Raw genomic sequence first — 18,872 nt, forward strand, 5'->3', positions numbered from 1 at the left:
AATAGTCCAGTTTTCAAACTTTTTCTTTCCACTCACATATCAATTTATGTAATCTCTATGCCATAGGTGCTCTGTGATTAATAAGGGATTACTTGAAGTGGTATGGGAGTGGTTAAAAATCGTTTGAGAATCACTGCTCCAGACCAATTGTTACTGAAATATTTTACGCGAGAATAATTGTCATTGGCCCATTTCCTTTGGAGTTATGAAACGGTGCACATAATGAGTCAATTAGGTCCAATTAAAACAGTGGTTTTTCAAACTTTTTCTTTCCACTCCCATACCACTTTAAGTAATCCCTTACTAATCACAGAGCACCCATGGCATAAGATTATTTAAGGTGGTATGAGAGTGAAAAGAAAAAGTTTGAAAACTACTGTTTAACCAGACACAAACAACACTCCACCAATCTGGTGTGAGCAGAAGCAGGACCTCCAGTGTTTGAGTGAGGTAACCACACCCCCAAAAATGGCATTAATTTAGTTCTCCCACCTGAGGGATTGTATTAATGGTTTTGTCTCTAAAATTTATAAAGCATTAACTATTATTTTTTCAATACTTTTAAAATTATCTAATAAAATGTGCAAGAATATTTTAATGGTTTAAAAAGTAAACAACAGCAAAATATTTTAATAAAAGAAAAAGTACCTTTTCATTTGCCTTGAAATCTGAAATTTAACAACCTACATTTAAATTAATGTGGTCTCAACTCCTGTGTGAGACTAATCTGGCAAAGGATCCAAGAGAAAACTCTCCAGCATAATCCTGAGGACTCTGGGCATCACATGGGTTTAGGCAGAACAAATTTACAAGATTAATGTGGAAGGCCACATTAATGACTTGCTGTTCTCAAAGTAGCTAAAAGGCAGTGATTCCACTCTGAAGCATAGTGGGAAGCAACAAACTTTATCCAATTAAGTAATGGCAGTTTTTTATTGAGATCTTCTTCTGAAAGTTATAGCTCAAAGATTATGCATTAATGTTTGAAATAACAGAAGACCAAAGGGATGCGATTCCCCACCCATTGACAGCTGTCTGTTCAATTTTAGGATATGAAACCTTTGGATTGCTGAGTTTTCATTTTGCGTTGAATTCTAAATGCGTCAGCTTGGCTCAATAGGAATAATTCAGCCTGGAAGGCTAGATAGTCAAGAGTTGAAGTTTCAGCCCCATTTAGACAATATTCCAGAGTAATGCTGAGGAGTGGTCACCTGTTCAAGGGTTGTGCTTCAGAGAAAATAGTGAGCTGAAGACTCATTTGCCAGAAAAGATAGTAAAAAGGACAGATCCTTGGAAATATATTCTGAATTGATCTGCAGTTAACGTTACCTAGTAGGGATTAATTGAAGGGCTCAGGCCTAAAACATTGGTTCTATATCTTTACCTCTTATGGGCACTGTGAGTCCTGCTGAGTTCCTTCAGCACTTATGTGTTTTATATACATCGCCTTCCCAAGATCGTGTTATATGGCGAGCTCTCCACTTGCCACCGTGACAGTGGTGCACCAAAGAAGAAGTACAAGGACTGCCTAAAGAAATCGCTTGGTGCTTGCCACGATGACCACTGCCAGTGGGCTGATATCGCCTCAAACCGTGCATCTTGGCGCCTCACAGTTCGGTGGGCAGCAACTTCCTTTGAAGAAGACCGGAGAGCCCACCTCACTGACAAAAGACAAAGGAGGAAAAACCCAACACCCAACCCCAACCCACCAATTTTCCCCTGCAACCGCTGCAACCGTGTCTGCCTGTCCCGCATCGGACTTGCCAGCCACAAACGAGCCTGCAGCTGACGTGGACATTACCCCTCCATAAATCTTCTTCCGCGAAGCCAAGCCAAAGAAGAAGAAAGATATACCCCTGACTTAAACAATGGGAAGATTTAACTGACTATATACTCCTGACCGTATACTCCTGACCGTATACTCCTGACCGTATACTCCTGACCATATACTCCTGACCGTATACTCCTGACCGTATACTCCTGACTGTATACTCCTGACTTAAACACTGTGATGATTTAACACTGCTGTTTCAACATTTGCATTTCTCGAATTCTCTCATTCAAGTGAGCAGTGTTGCAGATTCAAGGTCAGAATGAATTAATTTGTTACATTTCAGGTAGAGCATACATTGGCATTCTACTCCCAATGACTAACAAGGCACTCAGTACTCAAACCTTCCCCAAGGTGTATAAATTTAGGTGCAATGAGAAAAGAAAATAAATACTTGTCATTCTATTCATACTACAACCCAATGAAAAGACTATAAGTCGTATCTGCCACAATCAATCAGATGGCTATATTCTCTGAAACCTCATAGTTATGGTACCATATAACCCCTCTTAATTTGTAACATTTTAAAAATTATTCTTCAATGTGCAGTGATTGTGAAATTGCAGACTGCATTAAAAGATGGAAAAACAATTTCTCAATGAAAGAGGATTGCTAGTTTTACCCTGTACGATTTTTCATTGATAACCAAACAAATTCCAAATTGAACTGAATGTAAATAAAGAACTGGGGCAAAAAATAAAATGGCCTTTTTAACAATTTTCACCTTAATATGCTTCTTCTCATGACTAAAATTTCCCTTACTAAAAGAGCTGTTTTCTTTGAACATGTGATATAAATTATATTCTACAATTCATCTCTTACGGCTCCATGTACCCACAGAGTATGCTTCAGACTCACCACGGCAGTTTTACTGATAGTCTCTAATCTGTTCTTTGGTTGACCAAAGAAAAAATCAACAATATTTCCCCATTCATTGAACAATTAAGACTGTCATCAAGCTTGATAGATTTAAGTTTCAATCAGCCAATTAATCAACCCTATGACAAATAGAAAATGGTACTTTAACTCTATATTTCAGTACATCTGTTGAAATAATTTGTTCAACTTTTACAGCAATTCACAAGGCCATCAGGAAGAGAAATACGTGTGACTCACCATAAATGCAAAACCAAAACCCTGGAATGTTGGAAACCTGAAATGAGAATAGAAAATACAAGTTATACTCTGTAATTACGAAGTTTATGTGGAAAATAAACTCAAATATGTCAAGTACTGTTTTGCTTGTAGTACCCTTGATTGAATCAGATTTTGGTTTGACATCTCTGAGCATTTCTACACAATAATCAATACTAGAAGAGAATTGATCCATCACATGCCATTTTTTGAATGAAGCAATAAACCAAAATATTCAGTATAAATGGTATCACAATGTTATAATAATCATCTACCACTAATTTCAATAAATCATGGATGTGGACAAAGTGTAACTGCTTGCAGGGCAACAGAACTAATAGTGGGAGATAGGTTGGAGTCCTTTGCACACGCGTGTACAGAGAAAGAAATGATATATAAATTTTTATTTTTTTATAAATAGCAAAACAAAAAAAAATAATAAAACAGCAATAGAATAGTTCATTAATTTTAAAAAAGAAAATAAATTAAAAAAATGTCAAAAAATAATACTGTTCTCATATGTGCAAAAAAATGCAAACATCCCTTTTGTGGTATCAGATGAGTAGAACAAGAGAAGATTCAAACACTTAATAGCTGTTGAAAAGAACTATTCTTGAACCAAAAAGAGTTTGTCTTCATAATTTTATATCTTCTGCCTGAAGACAGCAATGAGAAACTAGAGTGAAGGGGTTACTTCAGATGGTGGCTAGCTTCTTGAAGTAGCACCTCAATGGGAGGTCTCCCACTGGCTTATAAATATGTAAATCTCCTGTTATTAGCCAATTATCACACTGATGTTGGGATAATTTCAGATATAAACCCTTCATCAAGATTTAAGGGCTCTGACTGAAACATTGACCATTTTCCCCCCCTCACAGATGCTGCCGAGTTTCTCCAGCAAATTGCTTTTTTGCCCAAGATTCCAACATCTCACGTCTCTGAGCTTGAAAACAAGAGAATTCTGTGAACAGCTGAATGAGTGTTTTGAGAGGGAGGAACTGAACTATGGTTGGCTTTTCATAACTCAGCAGTTAATAAAAGGAGAGTAGGTATTGCAGAGTGGCAGTGATTGATGGAGTCAAGTGTAGAGGCTTTGACAAAAATAAAGTTGAGAAGAGCATCAGGTCAGAACAGGTAAGGCTTTCAGCTTTTCTGACAGTGCAGTTTAGCTCAGTGCTTTAAGAACGTCTGTCAGGGTATAGCTTTGCTTCCCCTGCAATATGTGGATACAGGGATACTTTTTGTCACTGTAACTATGCCAGCTACTCATCAATGAATGTGTTCAGGAGTTGGAAGCAGGTTAACTCAGGATCATTCAAGAGGCAGAGATGTTCACAGGTACAGGTACAGGCTGCAGGCAGTTGAGCGACCATCAGGAAGAGTAGTGCAATTTAATAAGTGGCTAAGGAGTTGGTGCAAGAGGGAGAAAATCAGATATTGGATCATTAGTGAGGGTGGCAAGTGTACAAGAGAAACAGATTACACCTGAACTGCAGGAGGACAAATATCCTCATAGAAAGATTTGCCAATGCTACTGGGAAGAGTTTAATTGACAGCATAGTTAGTACAATGTTATTACAGTGCCAGTGACCCAGGTTTGAATTCAGCACTCTGTATAGAAGTTATGAAATCACATGGCAGTTACACAAAAATTGGGCTGGACTTTAAATAATGTGCACAATTCCAGTTGTCTATTACAGGATGTGGAACTTTTGAAAATGGTACAGAAGATGTTTACAGGATGGGTTATGACGAAAGATTGGATAAATTTTTGTTCTCTTTCTTCTGGAGCACAGGAGGCTGAGGAGAGGGGTGACAGAGGTGCATAAAATCATGAGAGACAGTGATAGGGTGGATAGTCTTTTCCCCAAGCAACAGCATCTCACACTAGAAGGCGTGTTTAAGATGAGGAGTACAAAGTTCTAGGGAACTGCGCAGGCCCTTTGTTTTTTTTTACATTGGTAGGTGCTTGGAATGTGCTGCAGAAACCTACACAACCGGAGCATTTAAGAGGCTTCTACATAGACATTTCTAGATGGAGGGATATCAATCAACAGCAAGCGGCAGATATGCATTTTACCTGGACATCATGTTTGGCACAGAAGCGTGGGCTGTTCCTGTGCTGTACTGTTTTCCACAGATATGCGCTATTGACCAAGAGCAGGTAACATGAGTAAGAGAGGATTTGGTGATGAAGTGGGCAAAAGATATGCAGTGACATCTGAAGTTAAGGGGAGAAAGTACCAGACAATCCAGTGCATTTTTGGAAAGTGACATCCCTCCCCCCCACCCCAAATGGAAACAAAAAGGATGGTGAACTTCCAAACAATCTGGTTCTACTGAAAAGTGGGTTGGGGAGAAGATGAAACTGGATTAGAGGGTTTATTTTTTGACCCAACTCATGCATACAAACCACATTGGCACTTGTCTATGTTTTCTCCACATAATTCTAAATCCTTCCTATCCATATCTGTCCCAATGTCTCTCAAATGTTAATTATACTCACTTCCATGTTTCTCTGACAGCTCATTCTGGATGTAGACCACACTCTGTAAAAAGTTGAGTAAATGTTGTCTAGGAATTGGACCCAAGAGAATAGCACGAAGTTATCATGTGCACATTGAATTGCACAAGTGACTTTTCTTGTGTGATTCACCTTAATAAGGTTGGCATTTGTCCAATGTCAATCACACAGCTAAAGATGTTGGAGGTCATGCAGAGTACTGCTGGTTTCTGAAGGAAATCTTTGACATTTGTTATGATCAGTAAAAAAGCATGTTATGCAAGCTTCAAGACAGCAATTAAAGGTCTGCATGGTCACTTCTGTGTCAAACATGTACCCTTTCCCATCCCCTTTATTTTCTAAAGGCCATATTTTATTTTATATAATTTATTCAAACATCCTAATTTTTAAAACCAAAATTCATTTTTAAGCAGCAATTTTGGATTACTATCGCTTGAGCAATTGACACGTGGGCCATGTGTTAATCTGGTGATCTCCTCGTGTAGGAGGGGTGCTGCTGTGACGCATAGCAAATTGCTGTGTCTCCCTCCTTATTTTCACTTGATTCGTGTTAATATACTTGTTAATATACTCTATATAAAAAGGGACATTTTGTCATTAAATTGGAGAGGATTAATGGATTATTATTCAAGGATTATTTCAAACTTTACAGCAAAATTAATAATTTGGAGCATGAGTAATACCAGGGTTTATATTTAATTATCAGTTTATTGTTGCTAGGGAAGGAATTTGGGAAGCATTGTTATGCCTTGAGGGAGGTAACATTTATTATCTGGTGATGAGATATTCCTCGTTAATGAGAGCACTTCAACATACGGACAAATTCTGCTTGGATGAACTCAATAAGTAGGGGACTGTTTTATAATTTTCATATTTGTATTGCAAGTATAAATTGCAAAGTTTACAAATTACATCTGAATGCTTCCTTTACATATTGGGCAACTTCTATCGCCAAGATCATCTGTTGTGTCTGATTATTATAAACTACTCGGGGACCATCAAAACATCTGCCTGCACTATTGAAGCATGACTATTGTATTGCTCAAACTGGATACGATGGTGACATACTAATGTAGTTGGTGTATCCTGCATATCTATATGGCTTTAACGACGACTAAGAAGGCTGCAAGCAGTAAGAATGCCATTACATCTACAGGCTGTGCTTGTGTATCTATTTCTCATCTCTTCCACACTTGAGTTTTCAGTGAAAATTGGATTAGCATTAATGAACTTCAAGAATAAACTGGAGAGTAAAGGAACAATCACCAATGGAGGGCCTTGTGATTCTATTGTCACTGACAGGTTTCTTTTCTATTTTGAAAAGGGATATGTGATGGGGAGATGTTTTATAGATTTGGCCAAATCGATGCAACATTAATTGAAACGACAGACAAGCCCAGTAACCTATCCAGATCTGGGCCACTGCTTTAGTTGATCAACAGTGGAGACTGTATCTGGAATCAGAAATAAAGAACTAATTAGCTGGAAGTTACAGCTCAAAAGCTGCCACTCTGCACTATATATTTTTTTTACAGCATTTCCTCTCAAATAACCCATACATATCAAATGCTGGTGTTTTAACAGTATATTTGCTGTTCTTTTTACATTGAGAGCATTTTGAATTGTGCTCCTCTCTAGATTTGACTACTTTAACCTTCCAGTTATACACAAACCAAGCACTGATAACAATGAGCAAGGAAAAAAATAACTGCCAAAAATTAACACCTAATTTATAATTTTAATTACTTCCTGAATATGAATACTTTGTTAACATGATCTCTCTATATACTAATGAATTTTTTTCTCCAGCTATTCCGATCAGAAAAGAGATTAAAGATTATTTTGTAAAGTAATAAAATAAAAATTCCATGTAATATCATATTTTCTATCAATCTACCATAAGGCAGGTAAAGATTAGCCATAAGCAGAAATTGTCCATTCAGAGAAAGAGACACACAGGAGATCCCACCTGAGTCTGAGTGTCCATAGATTCGCCTCCAGCACTCCTGAAGCCTCCACAGCCACATAATCCTCAGTCCACTCCATCAGCAACCTGAGCTCCAGATCCAAAACTCTGACTATCAGGAAGCTTTCAGTGCCCTTGGCTCCCTCTCAGATCCTGGTTCCGATATCTGGTACCCCTTCATTCAATCTCCAGCAATCTGTACCTGATGCATGTCCCTTGGCTGCAGTTACCAGCAGCCCACAGCCTGCGTTAGTTCCTCGCCTCGTCGTCATCAGCCCACCTCCCGTGCGTTCTTCAGTTGTAGAGCCCCTGACAAATCCGCCAGCATCAAATGGGTCATCTCCTTTGTTTCCCCTTCTCAAACAGGGAAAATTCTGCCCATTTTCAGGTCCCCTGTGTCTGTCCTCTGCTTCGCCAGAGTCTGCAATCCCTCATGGCCACTGATGATCACAGGTGTGCCTCCATCTTGGGCCTATCTTGGGCCCAGACCCTGTGGATTTTAAAATAAACCACCAATAGCTCCTATAAACAGGCCATTTAAAACCTGTACAGAGCTAACAGCAGTTGAACTAGGCTGTTAGATCAAGCAGCGGAGCGCTGTGTCTCCACTCCCCACGAGTCTGCATCAGTTCTTGCTGGAGATCTGGCAGCACGGCCATTTTCTATTCAAGACCCACCAGTTTGAGGAGCAGCTCCTTCCCATGGGTAGTGACACTGCTGAACAACTGAATTAACTGCTTATACAAATCTACAGAGATGCTACTATTTATTAAACAATATTTTTAATATATGTATGTACATACTGCATACAAATTGTTTGTTTATGTCGTGATGTGTGTTTGCATGTTTTTGCACTGAGGTCAGGAGAACACAAGTCAGGTTGTACAATCGGGTGATAATAAACCTGAAGTTAAAATTGCGAAGCTAGTATGAAGGTGGGAAAAACCACTTAGTGTTCCCAACTATGCCCCATCTGGTATTTCTTGCCCAATAATTAAACTGTTTATAACATTTCAAACTCATTCCATCCTCCTCACATTTTGTTTTCTAACACAGCTTGAGACAATGTGTTGGGTTAATTAAAAAATAATTAACAGCTGCAGATAGAGGTGGGAACAAAATGAACCATCAGGGGCAAAAATGTGTTCCTCTTTCTGAAAAGAACAGTACTGCCTTGTTTAAAATTGCATCAACTTGAACCAGAGTAAGCACTTACACCCATTAAGAATATCATACTCCCTGCCGAGTTTTTTTTTTCTCCTGATTTGACCCCAAAAAATAAACAATAATGGAACAGTTACTACTATGCAATGATATTCTTTATTTGTCAAAATGAAAGTGCAAGTGTTCTAAACCTAGTGAATCACAACAAGGGATACACAAAATTAAAAGTGACTTGGAAATGTTGCATTGTCAGTTTATTTAATAATATCATTTATGAAAGTACCATATATTTTGGAGTATTGCTCGACTGGCGTACAAGTCTATCTCCCTTTTTCAGCCTAATTTTAAGGTTTTTATGGTGTATCCAGCATATGTATACCCCCAATTTTCAGGCTATTTGGGCCTCCCAGCATCAACCCTTTTTTTTTTTACGACACTTCACTTACCAACTAAGAAAGCTGTAAATTATGCAAGTAAATTTTAAAAAAAACTTTAAGTTCTCGCTGGAAAGAGAGTACTGGGTCTAGGTCTTCAGCATTGGCTGCAGCCGGAATCTGCAGGAGCGGTGGCCTCATGCTCCCATGGGAGCGGGTGCCTCGGACTACTGGGCAGGAGTGATGGCCTCGTTCTCCCAGGTAGGAGTGAGACGTCAGACTTCCAATTGTAAAATGTCTGGGTGGATTCTGGTGGTGCCCAGTGGTGGGGTGGTGTTGGGGAGCAGAGGCGCTGATGGTGGGGAGGTACTTCCAGCATCGACATATGTCAAATCGATGTCAATCTGTGTTTTTGTTGAATTTTAGGTCTCAAAGGTATATTCAGCATGTAAGTCGATCCCTGCTTTTTGAGAATTTTTTTTTAAGGTTTTCACAACTCAATTTATATGCCTAAATATACGATAGATGTCAAAAGTAAAATGAATACCACAATTTTGAGAAACAAACAAAAATAATGCAACTGTGAACTTGACTTTTCACATGACAAAGGAGGCAGCTAATCACCCCATTAAATCTCTGCACCTCTCAAAGCATTCCCGTCAGTTCAATTCCTTATAACTTGTTCTCTCACTTGCCCATAAACGTCACCTAATTCAGACCCAATCAAATACTTTAGAGATAGAGCATGGTTACAGGCCATTCCAGCCCAAATACACCCATGTGACCAATTAACCTTCTAACCTCATACTTCTTTGGAACATGGAACAAAATCAGAGCACCTGGAGGAAATCCATGCAGACATGGGGAGAACATACAAACTCCTTACAGTGCCCTGGATTCGAACCTGAATTGCTGGGTACTAACTGTGCCACCCTACTTGATCTTGAGCTTGACACATGAACCATTTCTATTTTCACAGATGCTGATTTGCTGAGTACTTCCTGCATTTTGCAGTCAATTGCATCACAGAAAAGCAGGCCCCTTAGCTTACCAGCTGTTAGTAATGTCTGAACTAATTCCACTTGTCTACAATAATTCCATACCCTTCTATGTCTTGCTTTTGGACCTACAAATGATGTGTCTCCTCTGCTCCTCTATGTGAAAATGTACCCCTAGGATCCCTTTATATTCCCCTACTTATTGCAAATTAATTTTCTTTTGTTTTACACACCCTGGACCAAACAGAGGCAGATGGGGCTAGTGTGGGTAGGACATTTTGGTTAATTTTGGACATTTGGCTGAAGGGCCTGTTTCCACTCCTTACGACTCGGAGTCTACAACTACACTTTATGTTGCCACTTTCAGGGAACTATGACTCCAAAATCTCTACTCACAGCCCAATGCAATTCACGGTGTTTGTCCTACCCTAGTTTAACAGGCAAAATGAATCAATTCACAATTAGTCTAAATTAAACTGAATTTGCCAGTCCCTTGCTTAATTTCCCCAATCTTATGTTGTGATCTTACACAGTCTTCTTCATGGTTTACCATACCACCAATTATGATATCATCTGTAAGCTTACTAAATCACATGACCTACATTCTCATCCAAATCCAAGTTCTTGACATACTGAGCATGAGCACTGTCCCCAGCAGCACACCACTGGTCACAGGGCTCCAATCGAAAACTCATTCCTTCACTACCTTTGACAACCAAGATTTTTTTTTAATCCATTTGACTTGCTCACCTTAAATTCCACGTGATCTAAACTTCTCAACCAGTGACCATGCAGGAGCTTGTTAAAGCCTGTGATATAGTTCATGTAGTAATATCTGGTACCTTGCTTTCATCAATCCTCCCAATCACCTCTTCAAAAAAATGACCTAATTTTTGAGACACTATTTCCCACAACCAGTACCATACTCACTATACGTAGTTAGCCCTTGCCTTTTCAGGACAAATAAACACCATCTTTCAGAATCCCCTTCCTTGACATTCCTGTAGCTCTTCTTAAATATAGGCCAATTGTTAGCCATTGCAGACAAAATTTTCTGCCAGACTCCAAGTAATCGCTTTTTACACCTTGTGATGCACTGGTCATGTTCCCTGGATTTCTTTATCTCCACAAATCTTGAAATTTCCAGCAGCTATATTGCTGATATGGCCCAGAATATCGCTGTTTCCCTGCTGTAAAACCATTATTTTCCAACTTACTCTCCAATATGTAGTATTCACAAGACCTCTCTCGCTTCTTATGGTTCCATACATTTTAAACACAGAGGTCCCTGAAGGAGCAATCTCCCTAGCAACTCTTTCACTCAACAGTACAACTTTCTTTTCACTAGCCTGAATAAAAATAAGTGCCAACCACAGTGCACATTTATCTTACAATCCTCCTTGGATGGATAATAAATACAAGCTTCAAAAGTTCATTAATCTAGCTGTGCACGAAGTAATTTATCAAGAAAATAGCTCAGTGAAATTTTGAAAGAAATTGTCTGTTCAGACTGTGGTTACATCTTCGGCTACGTACCAATTGTTGATGAAGGACCAGACTTGGATCTATATTTGACAGTAAATTGTAGAGGGAAATTAAGCTATGGTGCAAAAGAAACTAACTCAAATTATATGCAAATCACTTTAAAATAGAACAAAGGCAAGTTATCTGCATCGCTAAGCAAAACAAGTCAATCAAGAAAGCTCTTCAAAAGTCAAAGGACAATCTTCCATCAATCTTGCATCTACTCCAGAACTGTGGGGTTTGAGGTAACTAATAAGGTCAATATTCTTCAACCTATGGAGCAAGTGTCAAATAAAGTTTATTGTCATCTGATTGTACAAGGACAACCTGACAAAGTAGTTCTCCGGGCCTTGGTGTAAAAACACAACTAGACATAACACACATACAGACAAATAATGCATATGCAGGACAAGTATATCTATACAAATAACTAAATATTGTTTTGCTCAGATGTGTACTGTGAGCAGTTACTTTGGTCGTTAAGCATTCTCACAGTGTGTGGAAGAGGTCCCTTAAATCCTTTAATTAAAGTGAGAGGTTATGCACTCCTCCTGGCAAGGACAGTAGATAACCAACGATAGCAGCAATTTTATCAAATGTAGACATATTTTCCAAACTACTGCAACCTTTTGCTCTAGCTAACCACAGTCCTGGGCAGTAAATCTATATACTATGTGCAGTTAATGCATTTTTAAATTGAAATATAATCACACCTTTAACGTGGCAGTCATGGCAGAGTGACGACCACTATCCTCACTGAACACAAATGTTACAGATTCAAATGCTACATTTGTGACTTATTCGCAAAAAAAGACAAACAAGCAATCCAGTGCATTTCTGAGGTACGATTCTACTGCTGGCAGTGCTTTCTTTCAAGTAGAATTTATAAATGGTCATTGCTTTCTCCATTAGGTGAACAAAATCCCATGGCATTATTTTGTAGAGTAGCAGAAAAGATATCCTTAGTGCCTTGGTTAATATTTATCCTGAAATAAATATTCAATAAAATTCATCAAAATTATGTTTAAGGATGTTTACTGAGCAAAAAATTGTTGATTCCTCTATTTCAATGTGAGACTCTGCTTCAGAAAAGTGTTGGATAGAACAGGAAATTTTGAAATACGAATAACCTTTTCTGTTAACCATTCGCTCATTTCCTCCTGAGATTGATTATTATTACAATATTCCACGGTTTTATCCCTATGGCATGAATAAGTTGGGGTGAAGGGCTTAGAGATAGAAAAATACACAGTTCAGACCATTCGGCCCTCAATGTGCCAATCCATACATTCCTTTAAAAAAACTAAACCATCCCTACCCCGTAACTTGCTACTTTTCCACCATCCGTTTGCCAGTTTCTTAAATGGCCCTAATGTTTCAGCCCCACCACTACACCTATTAAGGCATTCCAGGCACCCACAACTCTCTGTGTTAAAACTTATCCCTGATGTATTCTCTAATCCTCTCTCCCTTCTCTTTGTAGATATGTCCTCTCATGTTTTCTATTCCTGTCCTGGGAAAAAAGGCAATGGTTGTCCACCCTTTCAATGCCGCTCATTATCTTTTAGACCTCTAAGTCTCCTCTCAGCCTTCTATGCTCCAAAGAGAAAAGTCCTAGCTCTGCTACCTTGCATCATAAGACTTATTTTCCCATCCATGCAAAATACTGGTAAATCTCTTTTGTACCCTCTCCATAGCTTCCACATCTTTCCTATAATGAGGTGACCAGATCTGAATACAATATTCTTAATGTGGCCCCATCAGAGATTTGTAGAGATGCAAAATTATCTCTCTATTCTTGAACTCAATCCCTCTATTAATGAAGCCCAAATTCTCATAGGCCTTCATAAATACCCTACCAACATGCGCAGTGACTTTGGGGGATGTGTGAATATGGATCCCAAGGTCTCTCTGTTCATCCACACTCCTATGTAACCAGTCTTTAAGCCTGTATTCAGCCTTCTGGTTTGTCCTTCCAAAATGCATCACCTCACATGTATCCGGATTAAACTCCATCTGCCACTTTTCTGCCCCATTCTATATCCTCTCTATATCCTTTTGTAACCTATAACAATCTTCAGTAACATCCACAATTCCTCCCAACTTCTAATCATCCACAAACTTACTGAACCATCCCTCTGCTTCTTCATCTACGTCACTTATAAAGGCCGCAAAAATCAATATACAATTATTTGGATAGCCAGTAACTGATTAGGGTTAGTCAAGTTGGCTTTGTGCTTGGTATGTCAAGTTTAACCAATTTTTTGAGAAGGTTGCCAGGAAAGGTGATGAAGGAAAGCCTGTGGATGTTGTCTATATGGTCTTTAGTAAGGTAATTGACATGGTCCCACATGGGAGATTAGTCAAGGTCAGACACTAGGTATTCAGGGTGAAGTATTAAACTGGATTAGACAATAGATGAGAGAAGCCAGAGTGTATTGGTGGATGACTGTTTCTCAAACTGGAGGCCTGTGGCTGGTGGGGTGCCTCAGGGATCAGTGCTGGGAATTTTTGTTTGACACATATATCAATTATCTGGATGATAATGTGGTAAATTGGATCAGCAAGTTTGTAGGGACACGAAGATAGGAGGTGTTGTGGACAATGAAGGTGGTTTTCAGAGCTGCAGAGGGATCTGGGATAGCTGGGAAATAAAATGGCAGATGGATTTTAATGCAGAAAAGGTGTGAGCTGCTGCATTTTGGAAGATCAAACCAAGAAAGACTTGTATGGTAAAGCACTGAGGAGTGCAATAGAACAGAGGGATCTGGGCATTGTGGAAGATCAAACCAAGAAAGACTTGTATGGTAAAGCACTGAGGAGTGCAATAGAACAGAGGGTTATGGGCATTGTGCAGGGAGGTGGGACTAGAAAGGGGTGTTTGGTTCGGTGTGGACTAGAAGGGCCTAATGGCCTGTTTCCATGCTGTAATTGTTATGTTATGTTAATACAGATACACAATTCCCTGAAAGTGGTGTCACAGGTGGATAGGATTATAAAGAGAGCTGAAGTGGTGAATGCAGGCTCAATTTTAACAATCAAGAAAAATTTTGACAGGTACATAGATGGAAGATGTATGAAGGGCGATGGACTGGGTGCAAGTCAGTGGGATTAGACAAAAAAAAAAATGCTTTGGCACAGACTAAAATGCCCAAAGAGGCCTGGTTCTGTGCTGTAGTGTTCTATGGTTCTAAAGAATACTAACAAATCAATTGTTTACATAGTTTTAGTTTTGTTCCATCTTCACTGACAAATTTTCTACACCTATTTTGTTCATTGATAATCAGTGGGCATAATTCTCTTTTGGATTTCATCATTGTTCAGGGCTCTCTCTGATGCACATTGCTTTTCAAAAATTAAGAGAATACTAGTCTATAATTTTCACCAAACCATTCTATTGATTTAGAAATTCCAATCATGCCATGGTGTTACTTCAGAGAGAAGCTTGAAATCCAACTGGCTCAGAACTAAATGCGATAAGACAAACTCGAGCAGAGCTGGACTCTGAGCAAATTGCCAAAATCCAGCTGTCAGAAATCAGCAGCTCCAGACAATAAGGGGAGTAGGCAAAAGATCTCAATAAATATTCTGAAGCAGCAGTGAGATTATGCAGTCAAGAGAGTGCAAAAGCAAGATGCAAAAAAGCATCGTTCTTCAATACTATCAGCACATTTCTCTGATTCAATGTCATAAAACATATTTATTCAGATTTTTGCTTTCTCAAATTCAATTTACATGCAGAAGTGAAGCTCAAATCATTTAAAGGTGACTCATAACTCAAAACAAGGATGTCTCTCACTTGCACATATTTTCTCAGCAATCACACTGCGTTAATTCGGTTTACGGGCTGTCAATTGATAGCTATATGAAGGGACAACGACAGATACAGTACACATGTTACAATGTGAGAATGATATTTGCAACAGGATTAAACAGAAAATGTATGATCCAGTCATTTATCTTCTGATCTATCTGTCATTATTTGTCTGTTTTGTCATCATGAATAACTAAATGGATGGAAGAACTCCTAGACATGCAATTTATCATTGGTAGTTGTCAGTGCTTTAATAATTTCCTTGCAGCAGGTTATTTTAACCCCTCATTTTGTAACATTTCCTGTCTACTTGACACATGTTGGATGGTTGGTGTTCTTGGATGAGTTGAGATTGTTTCTTTCCTCCCCCTCTTCTGCTTGCCTATTTTTATCCAAAGCTCTTCTAGCCGCTTTCTTGAACCTGTACCAGTAACTCAATTAAACCTGATCTCAGCTCTTCATTTCATAGATAGCTCTATAAAATAGCTTTATTCAACTCTTAAATATGGATGGATGAAAGGTAGAGGGCGATTGGTATGAAGTAGGGAAGGATTAACTAGTTGTGGTGCAGGTTTACATGTCATCACCACATTGTGGACCAAAGAGCTTGTTCTGTGCCGTAATGTACTTTGTTTAATGTGCATTCAGTGGGCAAAGAGTTGTAGCTAGTGTCTTAAAATGGTAATCAGCCTGCCTCCTATTCTCTCCCTTTTAATAATGAGTGGTGAGCAAGGCACTATTTCCATGCTGAACACTTGGAGCACTTTGAGGCCCCAGAATCCCTGTGCTCTTTGACACATTAATTAAAGGTAACCCAACACATTTGTTGTAATGACTGGCAATTGGATGATAATCATATAATTTCTTGTATTTGTTACACCTCTAATCTTGATTTTCCTATGTGAATCTAAAATTATTTTAAAACACTAAAATCCTCAGTGCAGAATGCTAATATTAAAACCTCTGTGGTAAACTACTGTGATGTATAATTATCTGATCAGGCACACCTATTGGCTGGTTGTACCTGTGGCCCCGCCCCACAGGTTCCTGTATAAAGGTGACTGTTCCATAGCCCCCTGCAGCTCACTGCAGGACAACCAAACAGTATGGATGTGCTTGTGTTCTTCAGTGAATAAAAGCCTATTGGTTTCTCTACAACAGTCTTCCAATTAATCGATGGTACATCAATTTTATTCACTTATTTTTTTTTCTACAATAGAGCAGATCCTGAAGCCAGACAAGCTGGAAATCAACTCTCAATCGCTTGAGGCATCTACCAGCACTGGCTGTGCTGTTTTCAAGCATTCCTGCAGGCCTCCTCTAGCATTGTGTGATTGGAGACCTACAAACTGCAAGTGCTGCACTCCTGGGAGAGCAACCTGGTGTACCCCATGATCAGGGACATAATGTACCAGGAAGACATGGACATTCAGAGGAAATGCTACCCAATGAAGGATTCACCCTGCTCCAGCTGGGGGAAGAAGGGCCATTATGCCAAAATGTGCAAGCCCAAACCCATTCCTAGCAGCATCTCATGCAAATCGAGGGGGCTGGCGTCCCAGACACTGTCATCAGTGGGAGCCAGCAGTGCCATGTGCGATCTGTGGGGGGCCCCCATCTTGGCTGCCATCTTTAGGACCCAGCAGCGATATGTGCGGGTCCTGGGCACTACCATTTTGGACACTGCTGCCACCCACAACAGCGATGTGCAGCAACCCGACACTGACCTTTATCATGCTCGACCAGGACAGCCCACATCAATTCACTAGGCCAATGATGTATATCCAGGTAAACAGCCACATGATGAGCTATGTATTTAATAGTGGAAGCATGGAGAGCTTAATCCACCCAGACACAGTGCAGCACTTTTCCCCCACAGTACTATCAGTGAACCAGAATATCTCCTTGGCATCCAGGTTGCACACAGTGGATGTCCAGAGTTTCTGCAAGGTGACTCTAGCAGTTCAGGGTACTGAATATAAAGACTTTAGACTAATGGTAATGTCGCAGCTCTGCGCTGCTGCATTGTTGGGTCTAGATCTTCAGTGTTATCTTAAAAGCATGACGATAGAGTTCTATGGGCCCCATCCACCCCTCATTGTATGTAATCAGCAGTTTTTGAACTAGCAACCCCACCACTCAATACAAATGACCTGTAGGCTCTCTACACTCAATTGCTCCCCTGTCGCTATTTATCAACCTCACTCCTAACTGGAAACCCAATGCCTTCATAAGTAGGTTGTACAGTGTCAGGGATAGGGCTTTCATCTGGACAGAGATATAGCACTTCCTCAAGGAGGGGGTTATTGAAGCCTGCATAATCTTCTGGAGAGCACAGGTAGTGGTAGTACAGAACAGAATAGTTATCAACTATAGTCAGACCATCAAAAGATGCATGCAATTTGATGTATACCCTGTTCCATGTACACTGACATGGTCAATAAAATTGCCCAGTAACGGGTCTTTTCGACCATTAACCTGAAATTGGCCTATCATCAAATCCCCATCCGCCAGAGGACCTCCAGTATATGGCTGCCTCTACCACTTCCTGCTGGTCCCCTTTGGTGTCACAAACGGTGCATCGGTCTTCCAGCGGAAGATGGACCGGATGATGGATCAGTAAGAGTTGCAGGCTACCTTCGCGTACCTTGATAACATCAACATCTCCTGCCACAACCTGCAGGATCATGACACCAAGCTCCAGAAATTTCTTGAAACAGCCAAGCTCCTTAACCTTGCATAAAAACAAGGCCAAATGACTGTTTCACATAATACGTCTGGCCATCCTTGGCTGTGTCATGGAGAATGCAGTCATCAGTGCGGACCCTGACTGCATGTGGCTGCTCCTGGATCTTCACCTCCCACACAGCCTCAAGGCCCTGAAGAGGTACTTTGGGCTCTTTTCTTACTATGCTCAGTGGGTCCCCAAAGATGCAGACAAGGCCCGCCCCCTCATCAAATCTACATCCTTCCCCCTGACAGCACACACCCATGATGCCTTCAATCGTGTTAAGACCACCATGAAGAATCCACCCAATTCAGGTGGAAAGCAATGTGTTGGGCTTCAACCTAGCAGCAACCCTTAACTAAGGAAGGAGGCCAGTAGCCTTCTTTTCATGTATCCTACAGGGCCTTGAGAATCGGCATTCCTCAGTCGAGAGAGGGGCCCAGGCCATCGTCGAGGCAGTGCATCACTAGCACCATTACCTGGCCATTAAGAGATTCACCTCCTGACTGACCAATACACTGTTGCATTCATGTTTACAATCAGCAGCGGTGGAAAAACCAAAAAATAACAGAATACTGAGGTGGAGGATTGAATTGTCCACCTATAATTATTCTGTACTGGCCGGGAAAACTTAATAAATTGTCAGATGCCCTGTCCCAAGGGACTTGTCCCACCACACAGATCAACCAACCCAAAGATAGAGGCCCTTACAGTCGATACGTCCATAACAGCAATAGGAGCACTCCTCCAGCAGTTCATGAATGGTACATAGAAGACATCTGCCTTTTTTAGTCACCATTTGCACCCACCGGAGC

At 40.1% G+C, this 18,872-nt stretch overlaps 1 protein-coding gene across 1 annotated transcript in view; it reads right to left on the reverse strand.

Moving 5' to 3' along the window:
* Window positions 1-18,872, reverse strand: part of LOC138749252 (cadherin-18-like) — an 800,124-nt gene that overhangs the window by 730,954 nt on the left and 50,298 nt on the right. Inside the window, exon 2 of the mRNA XM_069910408.1 lies at window positions 2,948-2,984. The gene's annotated coding sequence lies outside the window, so the exon portion shown is untranslated. The remainder of the gene's footprint in view (window positions 1-2,947; window positions 2,985-18,872) is intronic.

This window comes from Narcine bancroftii, chromosome 1, assembly GCF_036971445.1.
Source record: "Narcine bancroftii isolate sNarBan1 chromosome 1, sNarBan1.hap1, whole genome shotgun sequence".
Classification (NCBI taxonomy): Eukaryota; Metazoa; Chordata; class Chondrichthyes; order Torpediniformes; family Narcinidae; genus Narcine; species Narcine bancroftii.